Source organism: Oryctolagus cuniculus, chromosome 5 (genome assembly GCF_051225735.1).
Source record: "Oryctolagus cuniculus isolate XC-2025 breed Fujian yellow rabbit chromosome 5, ASM5122573v1, whole genome shotgun sequence".
Taxonomy (NCBI): Eukaryota; Metazoa; Chordata; class Mammalia; order Lagomorpha; family Leporidae; genus Oryctolagus; species Oryctolagus cuniculus.
Window position 1 is genome coordinate 43,736,734 of NC_142871.1, and position 8,074 is coordinate 43,744,807.

General features: G+C 47.2%; 1 protein-coding gene and 1 pseudogene across 1 annotated transcript in view; both read right to left on the reverse strand.

The window, feature by feature from the left end:
- The window catches only part of HINT3 (histidine triad nucleotide binding protein 3), a 30,620-nt gene that overhangs the window by 21,430 nt on the left and 1,116 nt on the right, over positions 1-8,074 (reverse strand). The window lies entirely within an intron of this gene.
- LOC149126484 (serine/threonine-protein phosphatase 2A catalytic subunit beta isoform pseudogene) lies at positions 4,540-5,742 on the reverse strand (annotated as a pseudogene).

Here is an 8,074-nt window from a genome sequence, read left to right on the forward strand (position 1 = left end):
ATCCTGACCTTTGGCCAAGAAGTAAGCTGAGACAGAAGTCTGGGCCATTCCACCTCCTTCTTGATAAACATTTTCAGACAAACCAAGTTCCCCATGACTATTAATATCTATTTTCTATTATTTTTCTCCTTAGTATTGGTGAATATAGAAAATTTAAAGGTAATACCTATGAATCTAAGAAATAGTGAACTCCGCAAAATTTAAAAATATATTCCACATCTCTAGATCCTAATTTTAGACCTAGTAAAATAAGAGATAAATGTTCATCTACAGACAAAGCTGGGTCCCTGTGAGGCTATGGATCAGTCCCCAGAGACAACAGATGGACAACAAACGGACTGATTGCTTCTCCCTGTCACAGCTCATAAACTTTACTTTCTTGCCTCAATTAGCAGTTTCCATAGTCTATCACTGTAGTCATTCTCTTGCCATCAATTCTTAATTTGCAGTTCAGAGGTAAGCTCTGTACCTCTGTAACACCCACACAGCAAGACCCAAATCTGGTTAACACAACTGTGCACCTTGTCTGAACCTACACAGAGGCTGCTGCTGGATATGGGGAGAATCGCACAACTATGCAGACTTTAAAGGGAACCCCTTTAAGGGGTCAGCATTGTGGAGCAGCAGGTAAAGCTGCGGCTGGTTTGTGTCCTGGCTGACTTACTTCCTATCCAGTTCCCTGCGAATATGCCTGGGAAATCAGTGGAAGATGGCCCAAGTGCTTGTGCCCCTCCTACCCACATGGGAGAGCTGGATGGAGCTTCTGGTTTTGGTCTGGCCCAGCCCTGGCTGTTGCAGTCACTCTGCCTTTCAATAAAATAAATGTTTAAAACAATAAAGGGCCAGCACCGCGGCTCACTGGGCTAATCCTCCGCCTTGCGGCGCCGGCACACCGGGTTCTAGTCCCGGTCGGGGTGCCGGATTCTGTCCCGGTTGCCCCCTTCCAGGCCAGCTCTCTGATGTGGCCAGGGAGTGCAGTGGAGGATGGCCCAGGTGCTTGGGCCCTGCACCCCATGGGAGACCAGGATAAGTACCTGGCTCCTGCCATCGGATCAGCATGGTGTGCTGGCCGCAGCGCGCCGGCCACTGGAGGGTGAACCAATGGCAAAAGGAAGACCTTTCTCTCTCTCACTGTCCACTCTGCCTGTCAAAAAAAAAAATAAATAAATAAATAAAGAAAAAAATAAAGAAAAGTCAGATACAGAGGGAAACAAATTCATGATTCAGAAATCGTGAATCTGCTGATTCCTGTCCAAACTTTCTCAAACAGCTAGTGCTAGGCCCAGGCTGAAGCCAGGCACCAGGAGCTTAATCCAGGTTTCCCACATGGGTGGCAGGGACTCAACTGCTCTTGTCCTCACCTGCTGCATCCCACAGAGTGTATCAGCAGGAAGCTGGAAGAGGACCAGAACCTAGACTTGAGCCCAGGAATTCCAATGTGGGATGTGGGCATCAGAGGAAGTATCTGACCTACTGAACCAGATGTCCATCCCACAGCTTTATGTTTTTGCTTTTCTTTTTTGTAAGATTTATTTTTTTTACTTATTTGAAAGGCAGAGTTACAGAGACAAAAACAGAGATCTTCCATCCACTGGTTTTTACTCCCCAGATGGCTGCAATGACTGGAACTGGGCCAGAATGAAGCCAAGAGCCAGAAGCTTCATCCAGGTCTCCTATGTGGGTAGCAGAGGCCCAAACATTTGAGCCATATTCCACTGCTTTTCCAAGAGCACTGGCAGGAAGCTGGATTTAGAAGTAGAACAGTCAGCACACCAAATGGTGCCCATATGGAATGCCGGCATCACAGGCGGTGGCTTTACTCACTAAACAACGGTGGTAACAGCTTTACATTTTTAAAACTTAATGTTAGGGGCCAGCACTATGGCACAGAAGGATAAGCCACCACCTCTTTTTTTTTTTTTAACTTTTATTTAATGAATATAAATTGCCAAAGTACAGCTTATGGATTACAATGGCTTCCCACCCCCCCATGCCTTCCCTCCCACCCGCAACCCTCCCCTTTCCCACTCCCTCTCCCCTTCCATTCACATCAAGATTCATTTTTGATTCTCTTTATATACAGATCAGTTTAGCATATATTAAGATTTCAACAGTTTGCACCCACATAGAAACACAAAGTGAAAAATACTGTTTGAGTACTAGTTATAGCATTAAATCTCAATGTACAGCACACTAAGGACAGAGATCCTACATGAGGAGTAAGTGCACAGTGACTCCTGTTGTTGACTTTACCAATTGACACTCTTGTTTATGGCATCAGTAATCACCCTAGGCTCTTGTCATGAGCTGCCAAGGCTATGGAAGCCCCCTGAGTTCACCGACTCTGATCATATTTAGACAAGGTCATAGTCAAAGTAGAAGTTCTCTCCTCCCTTCAGAGAAAGGTACCTCAATAAGCCACCACCTCTAACGCTGGCATCCCATATGAGCATAGATGCAAGTCCCAGCTGTTCTACTTCTGATCCAGCTCCCTGCTGATGTGCCTGGAAAGGAAGCAGGTGACAGATCCAATACTCGGGCCCTTACCCATGTGGGTGAGACCAGGATGGAGTCACAGGGTCCTGGCTTCAGCCTGGCCATTATAGCAGTTTGGGGAGCAAACCAGTGGATGGAAGATCTATCTTTCTCGCTCTATCTTTCTCTCTATAACTCTGCCTTTCAAATAAATAAATCTTAAAAAAAAAAGACATCTCAACCTCACCTGACCCTCATCATGGCACAACCATCCCTCGGTTCCCCTAATTGTCTCTTCTGGGCTCAAGAGGAGCTTCTTCTAGCTCTCTACATCCAAATAACCACTCAATTGTTCCTTCACATCCTTCAAGGCTGCACCCAATTTTCCTAATTGTTTTGCTTCTATTACTGTGGCTAGACTATAAGCACTATGAGGCCTGGGGTTTCCATATACTTTTACTACGGTATCCCAAAGCCTCTATCAGTGCTAGCACGCACATTCAAAAGCTGACTGAGGAATGAGAGAATGAGTCTCCTTCTTTCCGGGGGAAAAGTCTGAGGGGAGCCAGTTTTATTTATTTGAAAGAATGATTGGGGGCAGGGAGGCCTGAGAGAGGTCTTCCATCCACTGATTCGCTCCCCAAGTGCCCACAAGTGCTGGGGCTGGAGCCAGGAATTCTCCCATGTGAGTAGTAGTAACCCAGGTACTTGAGCCATCATCTGCATTAGCAGGAGGCTGGATCAGAAGCCTGGAGTAGCCAGGACTCGAACTGCCACTCTGACAAGAAATGGGGGCCTCACCAGCCTCAGCTTAACAACAATGCCCTCTCCTGTGTGAATCATTTCAACCTCCCCTACCAAAATCTTCCTGTTTTAAAAAGTGTTCTCTTAACCAACAATTCCTCCTGCTTGCCAAATTCCTATGAAGTTGTCTACATTTGCTGGGTTTTTCTTTAATGCAGTGGCCTTGGTTTTTATTTTTCTTTACCTAGAATTTATAAGTTTATCAATTATCTTTTATAATAAATGGCACCAGTCTTTTATATTAAATTATTAACTGATACAATTAAAATCTGGCTTTCTTGGTTCTGAAAGTTTATTATGGAAAAAAAAAAAAAAAACAACACTGCAGTGCTCTGTGCAATAACATCATCTTACAGGATGTTCAAAACAACTCACCAGGCCCGGAAAATAACAAAGAATGACGTAGGGGTGAGATTTGAGAAAGGAATAAACTGAGTGCAGACAAATCATACAATTAAATTAAATGGTATTCCGAAAAAAAAAAAAAAAAACTATTTCAAAACTCCCAGGTACTGTCGCTCCCCCTCTTCGTGGAGGAACGACACAGGACCCTGCGCTGTTCTTTCGTCTGCTCGGCCCTCCCCGGGTTTGCTGCTGGTTCTTCCCGGGTTGGCTACTATCCCTTCCACCTCCGTGGAAGGGCAGTTCCCCCTGGCCACATTCCCCACTTCCGCAGGGGAGCGGGACTCCGCCGGCCGGCTCTCTGGGGGGCTGCACAGGCGTTCCCCTTAGATGTTCCTGGTGCATGCCGTCTCTCTCCTCCTTTATAGTCCTCCTCCGCCAATCCTAACTCGGCTGCCCACACGCCGAGTACGCTGCTCTCCAATCAGGAGCAAGTCCTACAATTTATTAGTTGAACTGGAGGCAGCTGTGCGGAAGCTGTTTACTTCTCTCCCAGCGCCATATTGTGGGAGAGCAGATGCATAGAATAAGTCTTAATTCCAGTAACTCAGTCTAGTCCGGTTGCTCCCCACAAGGTACAAGGAGGTCTTGGTACTTATTTTTTAAAGTGCTCATTAACCCCCAATGATTGTTTGTTGCTGTCCTTTTCTACAGTCATGCTAAGTAAAGCTATAACTACACGGAAGTTATGGTATTCACAAGGTGTTAATTTTCACATCTTATTCCATGCAGCCTCTCGGAGGAAGCCAAAGTAACTACTAATAGCACTATGCCAGGAACTGGTTTCTTGAGCAACGATGTCACTTCAGCGTGCAATGAACTGGTTCATTCTAAGGTGGCCACAGCTGTGGATCATAAGAAGTTTTGTATTTTTATATGGCACAATTTTTTCGAAGGTTAACTATTTTTTGACACTGTGGAGTTACTGTTGCTCTTCCCAATTCCATTAGGTTATATACTGTTCATGGCAATACTGTCCAAGTTTAAAATTTCATTGCAGAAATACTGGGGTACAATGAGTAACACGTGGCTCATCTCTACAATGTGCTAGATCAAACTGCCAGAGAGAGTATTTTACAGTGCCATCAAGTTCCATGATCGCAGCTTGGCTACCACAATGATAACAGTTTGGAGCTGAAATGCCACTGAAAATCATTACTACATTAGGGTCATGGCACTAGCTATATCCCTCCATCACCAGCTGGTGAGCTCTAGACACCAATGTGAGGCCACCGGCATGATTAAACATCTCAGAAATATCTTGCCCACAGGTGTAACTGGCTCCTCGAGGAGCTACGCCCCAACCACTGTGGTCATCTGGATCTGACCACAGCAAGTCACACATTGGACCCTCATGGGGAACTTCTTGTAAGCAATCAAGTGCTCTGATGGGATCCAGTGTACCTAGAGGTGGTGAGAGGTCCCCAAGCAGACAGAAGATCTGCCCGTCCACCATGGCAGTGAGAGGAAGACACTTAAAAAGATTTGTAAAATATTTCCAAACATTTGCATTTCCATATTTTCTTAAACATTCATCATAGAAACCATAATGTTGTGTGATCTGTCTGCTGTCATGATTCCCTAGAAGAATGATGATGCATCCATGGTAATGAACCTTAAGAGCTACAAGCAGTGTAATTGTTTCAATGGAATGATATCCTGTCAACATAATCTCCCACAAACTAGTAACCTGTACCTGCTGATCTGCCACCGATTCTAAACCGTTCCATGAGATTGTGAGCTTGCCCATACACATCTCCTCAGATGGTGACTGGACATACTCTTGCATATTTGATTCTTTTGTCCAGATTTCTTAGCCTTCTCACAGAGGGTCCTGACCTGGGACTCAGACAGCTGCTTGCGCTCATTCAGCTGCTTGAGCAGCTGCTCAATCCACTGGTCCACCTTCTCGTCCATGATGCCATCCACGATGCCATCTGCCCCAACTGGCTGCCACTCTGCACTGGTCCTGCACTGCCGCCCACACGCTGCCACCGGTTCCCAGGACACTTCCTCGGCCACTGTCGGTCACTCAGGGCCACCGCTGGCTGCTGGCTCTCACCGCAGTGCTTGGCCATCAGTTGCTGCGCTTCTTCTGCTCGCCCTAGCTCCAGAGCTCGGCTCTGTAATCTACATTGGCTGTCTCCACTCCTTCATCCCACAAGTCCCTCTCAGTCCACTCTCACTGCCTCGGGCCTCACCACTGCACTGCAACTGCTCTCAAGGTCTAGGACCACCGTCTTGGGGACAGAGCCCGTTGTGATCTCGTGTGGCCTTGCTGCAAGCACACAGAGGCCAGCTCACCCAGCTCCGAGGATTAGGGAAGGCTGATGCCGCAGACAACTCCTTGCTCCTTGGCACACCCCCTTTTCTTTGCTTCGCTAGCTTTCTTCCCTTTGCAGGTCCTCATCCTCTGCCTGTCCCTGACCACGTCAGTGTTTTCACTCCCTTTCACTGCTTTCTGCTTCCTAGGGGACGCATCTCTTTTCAATTTCCATCTACAAAATCAGTTCCTGTAATCTAAGCAAGGAACCCAGATCTCTCTCTGGAGGGCCAGATTATTCAACCATTTCACAGACTTGACTTCGCTTGCTACCTCACACTCACCTCAAACTCTCAACTCCACAACCAAACTCATCGCTTTGGCCACCAGTGCTTCTACTGTGTTCCTAATCTTGATGACAAGGTGCCACCACCATCAGTTTACTCTAGCCAGAAAGCATTTTCCACTTCCTCATTCTACCAAATCTACATCAAGGATTCAGAACCTCAGCACTACCGATGGGGCTGGGTAATTCCTTGTGACGGGAGGCTGTCCTGTGCAATGCACATTAACAAAAACCTTGGCCCCTACTTGGTAGGGGACAGTAGCTCCCCTGCTCCCACACGCACACAGTGTGTACCACCAAAAGGATCTCAAAGCATTGCCAGAAGTCCCTGACACCCAGAAGACATAACTGCCTGCAGCTGAAATCACGGACTCATCTCCACTAGCAAGTCCTGCCTATTTCACCACCGAAGTCTCTTACTTTGATCCACCTTTGTCCCTGCTACCACATTCTGATTTCAAGGCATCATCAGGCTGTGTTACTTCAACTGCCTCCTAACAGACAGAACACCCTACGGCCATTCTGGTCATTCTGGTCCTCTCCAAACCATTCCCCACCAGGGTGGTGGAAGGATACATCAAAGAATAAAACCCTTCAGGCAACTCCTCACCCCAGCACAAAGCACTGTGGGGTTTCCCTTGCTGGTTGGCCAATGTACGTTCCCCTGGATAAAGTTCTCTTCAGCTAGGACATGGTTTCCTCCCCTCCTTATCTGGTCAACTCCTACTTAGGGCTCACTTGCTCTGGAAAGCCTTCCCCAACCCCTCAAATCTGGGTAGCTGCCCCTTCCGCGGGCTCACAAAACACCTAAAATGCACGGGGCCTGGTAATCAACTGTCTCTTCTGTATTCACTCTGCCTTTTAAGATGATAAAAACCTGGGGCCAGTGTTGTGGCATAGCAGATCAAGCTGCTGCCTGCAGCGCTGGCATCCCATGTGGGTGCAGGTTTGAGTCCTGGCTGCTCCACTTCCGATCCAGCTCTCTGCAGGTGCACCTGGGAAAGCAGTGGAAGAAGGCCCAAGTGCTTGGGATCAAACATCCACATGGGAGACCCAGATGAAGCTCCTGGCTCCTGGTTTCGGCCTGGCCCAGCCTGTGGCCATTTGGGGAGTGAACCTGTGGATGGAATCTCTCTCTCTCTCTCTCTCTCTCTCTCTCTCTCTCTCTCTCTCTCTGCCTAACTCTTTCAAATAAATAAATCTTAACAACCACACACACACACACACAAAGATAAAACCTCTATACAAACTGGCCTTTACTGTCTTCTCCAATTGGATCTCCAAAACAAGGTGGTTGATGGAATTCAATCTGTTTCTAAGCAAGGAGGGAAGGCTAACTACAACGGACACTATCTTTGTCGCCGATTCTCCCAGAAGGTTGTTTCTCTAAAGTGGCACCAGTGAGATCAGGTGTGTATCAGGTTATCTGTTTTACAATATCTTGGCAAAGGCTCAGGGCTCAGATTACCACACATCCCAGTGACAACATTTCAGGGGAAATCAGAGGTTGTTAAGCAATGGTTGGACTTGAGACTCAGCTTTCCACAATTGCCATGATTTATTTTCCAGTAGTTTTCAATATCAGTCTTAAAGTGATCCGAATCAAAACTCGCATCTAGAAGGGAGTTAGGGGGAATCCGTGTAATTAACGCACAAGCCACAAAGTGCCATTTTAGGCCAGGTCCCGCTGGCACCACCTCTCCCCTTCTCCTAACTTCAGAGCTCTGGGGGACATGAACCGGCCCCGGGGCGAAGCAAGGGTGGGGGACTCGGGGACACTGGGG